Here is a 16,010-nt window from a genome sequence, read left to right on the forward strand (position 1 = left end):
GGACTGGATGTTTCAGCTCAGTGCTCAGTTTTCAGTTCTTTGTCTCCTTAATAGACACAACTAATCCCATAGGTTCTGGAATAGTGGGAAGGACTAATGGAAAGAAAATGTATCGGATAAGACCTAATTTCTTAATGTACGCTTGCTTCAATTGAAAAAATTGCTTAATAGGCAGAAACCCTTTTGAGCCTCATCTGTGACCTGGTCCTCAAATATGAAATGGTAGTCAGAATCACTGAGTATTTAAGTGTATCTGATATAGACTGCTAAATAAACGTGGGCTAAAGCAGAATGGTCAAGGTACTCACATATACCCCACATGCTGTAATTTTTTTCAATGTTTAAGATTAACCGATTATAGACATCGACGTAGGAATCCTTTCAGGGAACTGCTTCTATTGCTCAGGAGATCGAAACCGTGAGTACCGGAGGATTAACAAGACCAGCAGTGGTGACTGTGTGCACATTATGAGATGCCATCCAGGGCGTGAACAGTACTTTACTTTTGATGAATACTTCATTTAAGAGTGAAATAACTGATTTAAAAAAAATCTAATCAGGTATTGTTCGACCAAATTCAAGAGCAGAGTGTTAAAACTTTGAAAACAGAAGGAGAAATTGTGAAACTACAAAATTTAACAGAAGCTTTAATTAAAGAAAGAGAAATCCAGGAAAGAAAGCTAGAATTTCTAGAAAATAATGGACGAAGGAACAACTTGAGATTTCTAAATTTCCCAAAATCTCATTTGATAAACGCTGTAGATATGCTTAAAAAATACTTTAAGGAGGTATTGGGGATCCCTGAGGAGGCTTACCCCCCCCCATAACGAGAACTCAATATGTAACGGGAATATTAGGATTACCTAAAGATAAAACTCAAGCTGCTACTTCTAAAGATTTAAATCTAACAGAATTCCTGGAGACCTCTCTTGAACTGATCTCTGAACGGACGACATTATTGGTAACATTCGCACTTGAGCCTGATCGTAATAATATCTTATGGTCTTACTTCCGGCATATTAATGACTCTTGGGACAAAAGATACAAGTTTTTCCTGATTTGGCACGCACCACTCAAAAGAAAAGAATTCTTGACTTATAAGTCTAGGGTTCTAAAGTTAGGTGGTACCTTTACTTTGAAATTTCAGTTGGTGAACTACCTCTTTTTTAATCCCAAGAAATTATTAGAATTTATCGAATCAAAGGAAAAAGTTGTACCGCCTCTGGAGGTACTTCCGTAATTTTGAGAATGCTGTTAAATCGGCTGTGGATGTCTGTCTCTCCCGTCCGCTAGTAGATTATATGAATATTTCCTGGTGTTATTTCTTAGATCTTGATTCACATAATTGTGGACAAAAGTAATGAAAATTTTTCTTTATTGTAATTCAGGTATAAGGTAATGCCTTATAATGTTTATTTCTGATATTGCCATACATTTATGTTGTTAGATATAAATGTAAAATGAATAAATAAAAGCTTTAATAAAGGGGAAAAAAAAAGATCCGATTATTCTTCAACCAAGTGGAAACAGCATCCAGACAATTTTGTAAAGGTTGTAAATCTAAAGACAAGGTCAGTACCTTCACCAGTAACAATGAGTCATCTGCATAGCAGTAGACAATAATTCCAAATTCCTATGTAAAAGAGATCAAAGGGCTCAAACAATATTAAATAGGATGGGGGAGAGAGCTGGTTCCTGTGGTACCCCACAATCCAAACAGTAGTTTTTGGATTGTTATTAAACGAAACTGCATAGGTACAAACAGCTAAGAATGATTGAAACTATTGTAGTAATATGCCTGAAAGACCCATGGATTGTAGCCGAAAGTAAGAAAACATGTAGTCAACTAAATCAAAAGTGAACATGAAATTGACTGTTGTCTAAAGTGCAGTGAAATTCACTAAGTAGTGCTGCCAGTAAAAGTTTCAGTACTATGACTTACCTAAAATCCTGATTCTTGGGTGGAACACGTCAGTGGCTCCTATTAAAATTGTTAGGTTGAGCTACAGCTGTCTTCTCCACTACCTTAGATACAAATATAAATTGGAAATCAGTCTATAATTAGTTGGTAACATAAAATCTACAGTATTAGCCTTCAAGATGGGATGTACAATAGCCACTTGAAAGACTAAGATTAACCACCAATAATGAGGTAACACCTGTTTTCTAGGTAATTAAATCCATTCAGATGGAAGTGGATCCAGTTGACAGTATGTAATGTGCATAGATGATGATACCTTAGATAATGATGATTATTTCAGGTCTAATACACATTTATGGATGTAGGCATTTACACCAGCTCTGCTGCCGGTATGTCAGCTAGCTGTTATTTTGGAACTGGCATTTGCACCATTAATTGAAGGAGCAGTTGAATTTAGCCCTCTGGTTAAACCCCCCTTAAATTCCCTATAAATTTTTCACTCAACTCGTAAATGACTGATCCTGGATATCCAGGTTTGTAAAGCTAGTACATGTTGGCACTTACACATGTAAAACTCTTGAGTGATTCTGTTTGGTAGAACATTTGGTAAGCTGTAGCACAAATGTCCAAACTTGGGACATCCCATTTTCCACCTAGAAAATGCAACGTCTGCATTAGGAAGATTCATCCTTTCCTGTATAGCTTACCAAACAAATTTATCTTGCACCATAACATTTTTCTTAAGAATTTTCTGGGACAGTGTAGAATTCATGGTTCCTTCAATATTGGCAAGTTTTCCAGGTCCTGAGGCAACAGAGCATCCCCACACCATCAATGAACCACCACCATGTTTGTCTGTATGATGTTCTTACTGTGGAATGCATTATTTGCTTTGCATAATGGGACCTGTGTTGTCCAAAGATTTCCACTTTTGACTCATCTGTCCATAGAACATTATCCCAAATGGCTTGGGGATCTTCCAGGTGTGTTTTTGCAAATTTGAGTCGCGCATTGATGTTACTCTTGGAGAGCAGCAGTTTCTGCCTTGCTACTCTCCCATGAATCTCCTTTTTACCCAGTCTTTCTCAGTGTGTAGCCATGAACATTAACCTTAGCTAGACAGGCCTGCAATATTTTGGATGTTCTCCTGGGATGTTTTGTGACTTCCTGAATGAGTTACTGCATCCTTGGATTAATTTTGGCCAGAGACGCCGAGAGGGGGAGTGGGGGGAATTCCCCGGTTCCGGCCTCCAAGGGGTGGCCCTGTGCCTTCAAGCATCTTCCTGCCTGCTTCCGGGTTTGTCCTCTCCTGCGTGCCACCCAGGACCCGAATGATTGTATTAGCGCAATATTGCGTTAATGTAATCATCCAGGGTCCCGGTTCTCTACACAGACAGGAGCAGGAGAGGACAGACCTTGGGAGCAGGCAAGCATGAAGAGGCTTGCTGGCGCTGGGCCCAGACTCCCTCCCCCCCCCCTTGGAGGCAGAAACAGAAAGGTAAGGAGATGGGTGGGAGCGGTGGGGCGCACACATGGTCCAGTTCTGCCCCTGACCCGGCAGTGTGTTTCGGTGGCCCTGATTATGGCTGACAGGCCGGCCACTCCTGGAAAGATATCACCTCTATTCCAAGTCATCTCCATTTGGAGATAATGGCTCTTGCTGTAGTTTGGTGGAGTTCCAGAACTTTAGAAACGGTTTTGTAACCCTTTCCAAATATATTTCAACAATTTTTTTTTGTTACTGTTTCAGTCTCATGTTAAGGCTCAATATATAGGGCCCCCAAAGGCGCATTAGTGGTTTTAGCGTATGCTAACCATGTAGCCGCCCATAGGAATATTATGGGCCTCTACACTTTTAGCGCTCTCTAAAATTACTAGTGTGCCTTTGTAAACAGGGCTCATAGTGAAGTTTAGATTTCAGCAGGACTGGCTGCAGTCAAGCCTGGCTTTGACCAGTCAGCTGAATCTAATTATTCATTTTATATTTGGTTAATTGGTTGATTAAGGGGGCAGTTAATTTTTCACATGGGTGATATCGGTGGTGTTGGATAACTTTGTTCCTTAAATAACAGTTTTTAAATTATTACTTCCATTTATCTGTTTACTCAGATTTTCTTTGTCTCATATTAAATTGTGTTTAGTCTGAAACCATTCAGTGTTGCAGACACTGCAGTAATAGGGGAAATTAGGAGGGAGAAAAACTTTCACATCACTGTAAATAAGAAGTTAATGAACATAGCATAAGAATAGCCATACTGGGTCAGACCAGTGGTCCATCTAGCCCAGTATCCTGCTTCCAACAGTGACCAATTCAGGTCACAAGTACCTGACAGAATCCCAAATAGTAGCAAGATTCATGCTAATGATCCCAGGGTCAAACAGTGGCTTTCCCAAGTCTATCTCAATAGCAGACTATGAACTTCCCTCCAGGAAGTTTTCCAAACCTTTCTTAAACCCAGATAACACTAATCACTGATACTACTTCCTATAGCAATGAGTTCCAGAGTTTAACTATTAGTTGAGTGAAAAAATATTTCCTCTTGTTTGTTTTAAAATTAGTGTCATGTAACTTCCTTGACTGTCCCCTAGTCTTTGTACTTTTTGAAAAAATAAAAAAATCTATTTATCTTTACCCATTATACACCACTCAGTATTTTGTAGATTTCTAAAGTATTCCTTCCTCAGTTGTCTCTCTTCCAAGCTGAGGAGTCCCAACCTCTTAAGCCTTTCCTCATATGCGAGGAGTTCCATCCTCTTTAGCATTTTGGTTGCCCTTCTTTGAAACTTTTCTAATTCTGCTATATATTTTTTTTTTTTTTATTGATATGGCAACCAGAATTGCACACAGTACTCAAGGTGTGGTCGCACCATGGAGCAAGACAGAGACATTCTAATATTTTTCTTCCATATCATCAAGCTGATCAATCCATAAACTGGTGGGTTGTGTCCATCTACCAGCAGGTGGAGATAGAGAGCAAACTTTTGCCTCCCTATATGTGGTCATGTGCTGCCGGAAACTCCTCAGTATGTTCTCTATCTCAGCAGGTGGTGGTCACACACAGCAGCAGCTCTGGCTAGGCCTCCAAGCCTAATTCTTAGGTTTTGTTGAGTGCCTGGGGTTGAGGGCTCTTTTGAGCAAGTGCAAACCTGGTGGTGCCAGGTCCCTCCTTTTCTCCCCCCTCCCGCTGGCTCCGTAAAAAAAAAAAAAAAAAAATTTTGAACATCCTTAAAGGCGTTTATTTCGACGTTTATTTAAACGTTTATTGCAGCTACTCACTGGGACACCAGGTCGTTACAGCTCGGAGCGGCAAGCAGGTAATTTTTACCTTTTTATAGCGGGCAGGGGGTTCCCCGATTCTTCTCCTCGTGGCATATGGCGTCGGAGGGCGAGGGCGCAAAGAGTCGCTCCCCGGATCGCTTGAGCGCTTCTAGAGGGGATGCGGGTGGTCTTAAAGCCTGATTCGCCCTTGTTGGGTGACAGTTTCGTGACCGATGAATGTCCCGGTCCTTCCTCCGGCGTGGCGGTTTTTCCCGCCATAAACGCCCATCCCCCGCTCCTCGCCTCCGCCATCTTGGCCGGCCACGCGGCTCGGACGGCTTCTTCTTGGGCCGCCCTTGAGGTTGGAGACATTAATGCCATGAACGCCCTTAATTTGGGCGACGGCACAAAGCGGCTAAAGTTAAGCGCCGTTCTTCCCCGCGCGGCTCCTTCGCGGAGTGTCGCGCCGGACGCCATTTTGGATGCGCAGCATGTCTCTCCCCCGCTCTTGCGAGCGCCGGTTGAGGGTGCGTCTAGGGCTGTAGCCCAGGCTGCGGAAGTGCACAGTCTGGGGGTTTCTCCCCCGAGTTTGTTTTGCTGCTGCATCAGGCCTTCCTTATGCAAAACGCTGCCCCTGCTCCCTCGTCTGGTAAAGAGGTTGAGGTTCCCAGAGGTAAACGCCCTCGGGTTGATTCCCAGGCCTTGGAGGACTTTGTCTCCTCCGATGTAGATGAGGGCAGCGTATCTGAGTTCTCCCAACGGTCCTTTGCGGATTCCTTGGAGGAGACGGATCCCCGCTCGGATGGAGCGGATGACCCCTCTGCAGCGCGGCTTTTTAGCTCAGAGGATTTGCCCAACCTGTTGATACAGGCCATGGACACTTTGAAGATTTCCTCTCCGGAGGACGTCTCTCCCTCAGCCCCTGTTGGCTCTGCCATTAGCTGGGGACGAAGCGCCCGCCTAGAACCTTCCACGTGCATGATGCCATGCACACCTTAATTCGGCTCAATGGGATGTCCCTGAAGCGAGCCTAAAGTGGCTAGGGCTATGTCCCGCCTCTATCCTTTGACTGAAAGTGAACGTGAGGCCTATCTGTGGCCTACCGTGGATTCTTTAATCACTGCGGTGACTAAGAAAACGGCGTTGCCGGTGGAAGGTGGCACGGCCCTAAAGGACGCCCAAGACAGAAGATTGGAGGCGGCCTTAAGGTCGTCCTTTGAGGCGGCTGCTTTAAGTTTGCAGGCCTCAGTTTGCGGCTCCTATGTGGCCAGGGCGTGCCTGACTATGGTGCAGCGGGCTTCCCCCTCGGATCATTCCTTGAGGGCTGATTGGCCGGCCCTGGAATCGGGCTTAGCCTATTTGGCAGACTTGCTGTATGATGTCTTGAGGGCCTCAGCTAAAGGCATGGCTCAGACAATCTCTGCGGCGGCGGTGGCTTGGCTGAAACATTGGTCTGCTGACCACGCCTCTAAATCCCGCCTGGCTAGATTGCCTTTTAAAGGCAAGCTGCTCTTTGGGGTCGAGCTGGACAAAATCGTGACCGATCTCGGCACGTCTAAGGGCAAGAAGTTACCAGAGGTCAGGGCTCGGGCTAGTACTCGTCCCGGTACCTCCAGAGGACGGTTTCAGGAAGCCCGTCGGTACCGCCCGGGCAGGTCGGGTTCCTCTACCCCCTCTTCCTTTAAGAGGAATTTCTCCCCCCAAGCAGCATTCCTTTCGCAGAGACCGCCGTCCCGGAGGTGCTCCCTCCGGTCCTCCCCCAGGGTCTCGTACCCAATGACGGGGCCTTGGTCCACGCCCCAGTGCAGATTGGAGGACGGCTGTCCTCGTTTCTGGGCGAGTGGACCACAATAACTTCAGACGCTTGGGTGCTGGAAGTCATCAGAGACGGCTACAAGCTAGAGTTCTGCCGACCCTTAAGAGACGGGTTTGTACTCTCTCCCTGCAAGTCTCCGGTCAAAGCTGTGGCAGTGCAGCAGACTTTGGACAATCTGATCCGCCTGGGGGCGGTCGTTCCGGTGCCAGAAAGTCAGCTTGGCAAGGGGCGTTACTCCATTTACTTTGTGGTACCAAAGAAAGGAGGTTCTGTCCGGCCTATCCTCGACCTCAAAGGGGTCAATCGGGCCTTGAAAGTGCGGCACTTTCGCATGGAGACTCTCCGCTCTGTTATAGCGGCAGTGAAGGCAGGAGAGTACCTGGCATCCTTGGACATCAAGGAAGCGTACTTGCATATTCCCATCTGGCCTCCTCATCAACGCTTTCTGCGTTTTGCAGTCCTGGGCCGACACTTCCAGTTCAGAGCCCTCCCGTTCGGGTTGGCTACTGCTCCGCGGACCTTTTCCAAAGTAATGGTGGTCATAGCGGCCTTCCTGCGAAAGGAAGGAGTACAAGTCCATCCTTATCTGGACGACTGGTTGATCCGAGCCCCCTCTTATGCAGAGTGCGGCAAAGCTGTGGACCGGGTAGTTGCTCTTTTGAGCTCCCTGGGATGGATCATCAACTGGGAGAAAAGCCAGCTGCGCCCGACTCAGTCCCTGGAGTATCTGGGAGTTCGATTCGACACCCAAGTGGGCAGAGTGTTCCTGCCAGACAATCGGATTGTCAAGCTTCAGGCTCAGGTGGACCAGTTCCTAGTAGCCTCTCCTCTTCGGGCTTGGGACTATGTGCAGCTGTTGGGCTCTATGACGGCCACGATGGAAGTAGTGCCCTGGGCCAGGGCTCATATGAGACCACTACAACAATCTCTGCTGCAGCGCTGGACTCCGATGTCGGAGGATTATGCTGTGCGCCTTCCCTTGGACCCAGCAGTGCGCAAGGCGCTGAGCTGGTGGATGCAGACAGACAAGTTGTCTGCAGGAATGCCTCTGGTGACCCCGGAGTGGATTGTCGTCACGACGGACGCCTCTTTGTCGGGCTGGGGAGCCCACTGCTTGGGAAGGACAGCGCAGGGGCTCTGGTCTCCTGCAGAGGCAAAGTGGTCTATCAACCTCCTGGAACTCAGAGCCATTCGGTTGGCGCTTTTGGAGTTCATCCCGGTACTGGTGTTGAAGCCGGTACGGGTCCTGTCGGACAATGCCACGGCTGTGGCCTATGTCAACCGTCAGGGAGGTACCAAGAGCGCCCCTCTAGCCAAGGAGGCTATGAATCTATGCCAGTGGGCAGAAGCGAACCTGGAGCAGCTGTCAGCGGCCCACATTGCCGGAGTCATGAATGTCAAGGCGGACTTTCTCAGTCGCCATACCTTGGAGCCCGGAGAGTGGCAGCTATCTGCTCAGGCGTTCTTGGACATCACGAAGTGCTGGGGCCAGCCGAGCCTAGATCTGATGGCGTCATCGGCCAATTGCCAAGTGCCGCGCTTTTTCAGCAGAGGACGGGACCCTCGATCCCTGGGAGTAGATGCTCTTCTCCAACAGTGGCCGACTCAAGAGCTTCTCTATGTGTTCCCGCCCTGGCCCATGTTGGGCAGGGTGCTAGACCGGGTGGCAAAGCATCCCGGCAGGGTAATCCTGGTGGGTCCGGATTGGCCCAGACGTCCCTGGTATGCGGACTTGATCAGGCTCTCAGTCGACGATCCTCTGCGGCTGCCAGTGGAGCAGGGCCTGTTACATCAGGGTCCCGTGTTGATGGAGGATCCCTCCCCCTTTGGTCTTACGGCCTGGCTATTGAGCGGCAGCGTCTGAGAAAGAAGGGCTTCTCAGACAAGGTCATCGCCACTATGCTGAGAGCGAGGAAGCGCTCTACTTCTACTGCTTACGCCAGGGTTTGGCGTATATTTGCAGCGTGGTGTGAAGCAGGCTCACTTTCTCCCTTCACTGCTCCAATTTCTTCAGTGTTGGCGTTCCTGCAAGAAGGTCTGGAGAAAGGCCTGTCGCTCAGTTCCCTTAAAGTCCAGGTAGCGGCTCTGGCTTGCTTCAGGGGCCGCCTGAAGGGTGCTTCCCTGGCTTCGCAGCCAGATGTGGTGCGCTTTCTCAAGGGAGTTAATCACCTGTGCCCTCCTCTGCACTCAGTGGTGCCTGCGTGGAATCTCAACCTGGTGCTAAGAGCATTGCAGAAGCCGCCTTTTGAACCCTTGTCGAGGGCATCTCTGAAAGACCTGACGTTGAAAGCAGTCTTTTTGGTGGCTATCACTTCAGCCAGAAGAGTTTCCGAGCTCCAGGCACTCTCATGTCGAGAGCCCTTTCTGCAGTTCACTGAGGCAGGAGTGACTATTCGCACAGTGCCTTCCTTCCTGCCCAAGATTGTTTCTCGCTTCCATGTGAATCAGCAGCTCTGTCTCCCTTCCTTTCGTAGGGAGGACTACCCAGAGGAGTACTCTGCTCTTAAATATCTGGATGTGAGACGAGTCATCATCAGATACTTGGAAGTGACCAATGAGTTCCGGAAATCGGATCATCTGTTTGTCCTGTTTGCAGGTCCTCGTAAGGGTCTGCAGGCTGCTAAGCCTACAGTGGCAAGATGGGTCAAGGAAGCCATTGCAGCGGCTTATGTGGCCGCGGGGAAGGTGCCGCCTATCCAGCTGAAGGCTCACTCCACTAGAGCTCAGGCGGCCTCGATGGCAGAGGCCGGGTCCGTCTCCTTGGAAGAGATATGCAAGGCGGCAACTTGGGCTTCGGCTCATACATTCTCCAAGCATTACCGCTTGACTGTGGCTGCACGGGCGGAGGCCCGGTTTGGAGCTTCAGTGTTGAGGTCAGGGATTTCAATGTCCCGCCCTGGGTGAGTACTGCTTCGGTACATCCCACCAGTCTATGGATTGATCAGCTTGATGATATGGAAGGTAAAATTATGTATCATACCTGATAATTTTCTTTCCATTAATCATAGCTGATCAATCCATAGCCCCTCCCAGATATCTGTACTGTTTTTATTCTGGTTGCATTTCAGGTTCAAGTTTAGTCTTCAGTTACTTCAGAAAGACTTCGTGTTCAAGTTTTTTCACTTGGATTCTTCAAGAGTTGAGACGAGTTTGTGTTACAGTGAGCTGCTGCATTCCTCTCCCCTCCGTTTTACGGGGCTGGATTGAGATTTAAATTCTGCCGGCACTCCCTCCCGCTTCGTGCGGCTGTAGGGCAGCTTTGTACCCCTCCCGCTTCGGCGGTGTTAGGGTCAGTCAGCTCCTCCCGCGGTTGCGGTTGCAGGATAAGCCAGATCCCCCCGCATCGGCGGGTGTGGTGTCCCTCCCCCGCTCCACGGGGATGAGCTGGACGGATTCCCCTCCCCCACTTGTGTGGGGATGAGCTGGGTTAATTCCCCTCCCCCGTTTCGGCGGTGGTGAGCTGGGCAGAGTGTCCCTTCGTGGGTGTAATTCTCTAAGTGCTGAGTCCTGCGGATGGAGCTTTGATATCGACATACTGAGGAGTTTCCGGCAGCACATGACCACATATAGGGAGGCAAAAGTTTGCTCTCTATCTCCACCTGCTGGTAGATGGACACAACCCACCAGTCTATGGATTGATCAGCTATGATTAATGGAAAGAAAATTATCAGGTATGATACATAATTTTACCTTATTTTCTATCCCTTTCCTAATAATTCCTAGCATTCTGTTTGTGTTTTTGGCTGCCGCCACACACTAGGCAGAAGATTTCAGCGTGTTGTCCATGATGATTCCTAGATCTTTCTTTGGTGCTGACTCCTAGGGTTGAACCTAGCATCAAATAACTACGTTTTGGATTATTCTTCCCAATGTGCATCACACTTTGTACTTGGCCACATTAAATCTTGGATGCCCGGTCTTCCTACAATTTTTTCTCAATCTGCATGCATTGGTGTGGAGGAGTAGCCTAGTGGTTAGTGCAGTGCACTTTGATCCTGGAGAACTGGGTTCGATTCCCACTGCAGCTCCTTGTGACTCTGGGCAAGTCACTTAACCCTCCATTGCCCCAGGTACAAATAAGTACCTGTATATATATGTAAACCACTTTGAATGTAGTTGCAAAAACCACAGAAAGGCGGTATATCAAGTCCCATTTCCCTTTCCCTTAACAACCTTGAATAGCTTTGGATCATCTGCAAATTTAATCGCCTGACTGGTCGTTCCCATTTCCAGATCATTAATAAATGTTAAATACCACCAATCCCAGTACAGATCCTTGGGGCACTCCATTATTCATCCTCCTTCACGGAGAGAATTGGCCAGCCAGACCCTCTTTCTTTCTATCCACCAATTCCTAATCCACAACAGAACATTACATCCTTGCTATGGGTTTTTAATTTTCTCAGGAGTCTCTCATGAGGGACGTTGTCAAACGCTTACTGAAAATGTAGATATACTACATCAACCAGCTCACCTTTATCCACATGTTTATTCACTCATTCAAAGAAACAAAGCAAATTGGTGAGGCACGACTTCCCTTGGCTGAATCCAAGTTGATTAGGTCCCATTAAACCATGTTTGACTGTGTTCAGTGATTTTATTCTTTATAATAATTTCCTCTATTTTGCCCAGCACTGACGTCAGGCTTACTGGTCTGTAATTTCCCAGATCGCCCCCTGGATCCCTTTTTTTAAAAAAGGCATTACATTGACCACTCTCCAATCTTCAGGTACTACAGACGATTTTAACAGGCTACAGATCACTAACAGCAGATCTGCAGTTTCATGTTTGAGTTTAAGTACCTCGGAGTATATACCATCTGGACCAAGTGATTTACTACTCTTTAATTTGTCGATTTTGACTCAGTATATCTTTCAGAGTCACTGAGATTTTTTTCAGTATCTCAGCATCATCACCTTTGAAAACCATCTCTAGTACAGGTAGAGCTCTTACATCTTCAGTAAAAACCAAGGCAAAGAACTGAATCAGCCTCTCTGTTATGACCCTGTTCTCCCTGAGTGCCCCTTTTACTCCTTGATGATCTGACGGTCCCATGGATTCCCTCATAGGCTTAGTGCTTCTGATAAGCTCCAGTGTTACATTCCTTAACGACACTTCAATTGTTTCGCATAATTCTGCAAAATGTAATCCATAACCAATCTGTAACAAATTGTATTTCCAACATTTAACTCATATTGTAAGCCACACTGAACCCGCAAAAAGATGGGAAAATGTGGGATACAAATGCAATAAATAAATAATATACCTGAAAAAGTTATTACCATGAGTTTTTGCATCCAAGGTAAGTTTCTCTTTGTGATTTAAAAAAGGCTAATGCAGTGAATTGGTCCATGATCTCTTTTTGGTAAAACTGAATTCATCAGCTGGAAAATGGATAGGTGAAGAAAGCAGAGCCCTGACCTGCAATCTATCAGGTTAAAAAAATTAAATCTACCTACCTGCCTACCTCATGAAGGGTTGAGGTCATCTCCTTTTGTTCTGGAGTTTCCTCTTGATGCTTTAGGACTCCAGCTCAGTTAGATCCAGTATCTGCTGGACTGTCACACCATATGCTTTTATTTTCAAGAGAAACAGGATTTTCTCTTATTTTGATGTCCTTTCAATTTGGTATATAACGTTCTCCGAGGACAAGCAGGCTGCTTGTTCTCACGACTGGGGTTGACGTCCGCGGCAGCCCCCACCAACCGGAAGAAGCTTCGCGGGACGGTCGGCACGCAGGCCAGGCCCACCGCGCATGCGCGGCCGCCTTCCCGCCCGTGCGCGACCGCTCCCGCCAGTTCCTTTTTTTCCGCGCCTGGAGAGAGTCGTGCTTTGCCGCTCTCTCTACTTCAGCCGCCGGACTCTTGCGATCGCGTATACGCGGATCGCGCTTCGTTAATTTAATTTAATTTCCTTTTATTATCTTTTCTTTTACAAAAGAAAAAAAAAAAAAAAAAGACTGCGCGTGTGGAGCACGCGCTCCCCTTTTCCCTCGCTTCTAGCGGGGACGCCTCGTTGCGGCCTAGTGGCCGCTCGGTCGGCTAGTTTTTTCGTGGTGTGATTTTAGCCACCATTGCCGACTTTGACTTCGCCGACGCGATTTTTCCGTCGATGTCCTCGAAGGTCCCGAGTGGATTTAAAAAGTGTGGTCGCTGCGGCCGGCCGATCTCGCAGACCGACACCCACGCTTGGTGCCTCCAGTGCCTCGGGCCGGAGCACAATCTCAAGTCGTGCGCGCTGTGTCTCGGTCTCCGGAAACGGACTCAGGTTGCGAGGCAAGTTCTGCGGGACCGTCTTTTTGGAACTTGCGCCGGCCCCTCGACGTCGACCTCGACGGCATCGGTATCGAAGGCCGGATCTTCGGTACCGGTATCGATGCCCGAGACATCGGCACCGATGGCAGCGACCCCAGGAGAACAGGTCCCGTCGGCCCGCCGGTGAGAGTGGGGTTGAGAGGCCGCGTGGGCTGTCGGCCCCGGTCACTCCCTCAGCTCGTGAGCCACGGGACCGAACCCTGTCGGACCCGGTACCTCGAGACCGAGGGGGATCGACCTCCTCCTCCTCCATGCCCTCCGGCGCCGGTGACGTGCACCGGAAAAAAGACAAGAAGCGCCGTCACCGGGAGCCCTCGGTGCACCCTGAAGGGGAGTCGACGCCGAAGCGTCATCGCAGAGAGGAGAGATCTCCGTCGGTGGTGGAGGTACCGACGCGTCGGGGTTCCGGCACCTCGGTGCCGTCTCCTGGCCCCCAGCAGCTTCTGGCACCGACACCCTTACCGGCCCCACCGCCTTTCCCGGCAGTGGGCCTGGACGAGTGCCTCAGAGCCATCCTTCCGGGGATCCTGGAAGGGCTGATGCGCCAGGCTGTGCCGGCGTCGGGGGTGCTTGCGCCCCCGGCGCCGATGACTGTGGCGCCGGCGAGCTCTAGCCCGGCGCCGGGGCTGTCGACACCGCCGCCGCTTGCGGTGCCGGTCTCGACCGCCACGCAGGTGGAGTCCCCGTCGACGTCGATGGAGGGAGCTCCGTCCCCGCCGGCGCGGGAGTCCACCGCTCGACGACACCGAGGCCTCGGTGCCTCGACGTCGAGCCGGGCCCGGTACCGGACTCAGCTACATGAGCTAATGTCCGATACCGAGGATGAGGACTCGTGGGGGGAAGAGGAAGACCCGAGATATTTCTCCTCAGAGGAGTCTACGGGCCTTCCCTCGGACCCCACGCCGTCACCGGAGAGGAAGCTCTCACCTCCTGAGAGTCTCTCCTTTGCCTCCTTTGTCTATAAGCATTCCCTTTCCCGTGGTCTCTGTGGAAGAGCCGAGGGCCGAGATGCTCGAGGTCCTCGACTATCCATCACCACCTAGAGAGTCCTCCACGGTACCGCTGCACAATGTCCTGAAGGAGACGCTGCTTCGGAACTGGGTGCGACCACTAACTAACCCCACCATTCCCAAGAAAGCAGAGTCCCAGTACAGGATCCACTCTGACCCAGAGCTCATGCGGCCCCAGTTGCCCCATGACTCAGCGGTCGTGGATTCTGCTCTCAAGAGGGCACGGAGTTCGAGGGATACCGCCTCGGCGCCCCCGGGGCGGGAGTCTCGCACTCTGGACTCATTTGGGAGGAAGGCCTACCAATCCTCCATGCTCGTGACCCGCATCCAATCTTACCTGCTCTATATGAGCATCCACATGCGGACCAATGTGCAACAGCTGGCGGACCTGGTCGATAAGCTCCCGCCGGAGCAGTCCAGGCCATATCAGGAGGTGGTCAGGCAGCTGAAGGCGTGCAGAAAGTTCCTGTCCAGGGGGATTTTTGACACCTGTGACGTGGCATCTCGTGCTGCGGCCCAAGGTATAGTGATGCGCAGGCTCTCATGGCTGCGTGCCTCTGACCTGGACAACCGCACCCAGCAGAGACTGGCTGACGTCCCTTGCCGGGGGGATAATATTTTTGGCGAGAAGGTCGAGCAGATGGTTGACCAACTGCATCAGCGGGAAACCGCTCTCGACAAGCTCTCCCACCGGGCGCCTTCAGCACCCGCCCCCGCGGGCGGGCGTTTTTTCCCGGGCTCGGCAGGCTGCACCCTATTCTTTTGCGAAGCGTAGGTACAACCAGCCGGCCCGAAGGCCTCGTCAGGCACAGGGACAGCCCCAGCGCGCTCGTTCCCGTCAACAGCGTGCGCCTAAGCAGCCCCCTGCGCCTCCACAGCAAAAGCCGGGGACGGGCTTTTGACTGGATCCACGGGAACATAGCCGCCCTACAAGTGTCCGTACCGGACGACCTGCCGGTCGGAGGGAGGTTAAAATTCTTTCACCAAAGGTGGCCTCTCATAACCTCCGACCAGTGGGTTCTCCAAATAGTGCGGTGCGGATACGCCCTGAATTTGACCTCCCTGCCTCCAAATTGTCCTCCGGGAGCTCAGTCTTTCAGCTCCCATCACAAGCAGGTACTTGCAGAGGAACTCTCCGCCCTTCTCAGCGCCAATGCGGTCGAGCCCGTACCACCCGGGCAGGAAGGGCAGGGATTCTATTCCAGGTACTTCCTTGTGGAAAAGAAAACAGGGGGGATGCGTCCCATCCTAGACCTGAGAGGCCTGAACAAATTCCTGGTCAAAGAAAAGTTCAGGATGCTTTCCTTGGGCACCCTTCTGCCAATGATTCAGAAAAACGATTGGCTATGTTCCCTGGATTTAAAGGACGCATACACTCACATCCCGATACTGCCAGCTCACAGACAGTATCTCAGATTCCGCCTGGGCGCACGGCATTTTCAGTATTGTGTGCTGCCCTTTGGGCTCGCCTCTGCCCCACGAGTGTTTACAAAGTGCCTCGTGGTGGTAGCGGCCTACCTACGCAAGCTGGGAGTGCACGTGTTCCCATATCTCGACGATTGGCTGGTCAAGAACACCTCGGAGGCAGGAGCCCTCCGGTCCATGCAGTGCACTATTCAGCTTCTGGAGCTGCTGGGGTTTGTGATAAATTACCCAAAGTCCCATCTCCAGCCAACCCAGTCTCTGGAAT

At 49.9% G+C, this 16,010-nt stretch overlaps 1 protein-coding gene across 3 annotated transcripts in view; it reads left to right on the top strand.

Moving 5' to 3' along the window:
* MMADHC (metabolism of cobalamin associated D) overlaps positions 1–16,010 on the top strand; it is a 53,817-nt gene that overhangs the window by 18,386 nt on the left and 19,421 nt on the right. The gene's annotated exons all lie outside the window — the stretch shown is intronic.

The sequence above is a fragment of the Microcaecilia unicolor genome, chromosome 7, assembly GCF_901765095.1.
Source record: "Microcaecilia unicolor chromosome 7, aMicUni1.1, whole genome shotgun sequence".
In the NCBI taxonomy this organism is placed as follows: Eukaryota; Metazoa; Chordata; class Amphibia; order Gymnophiona; family Siphonopidae; genus Microcaecilia; species Microcaecilia unicolor.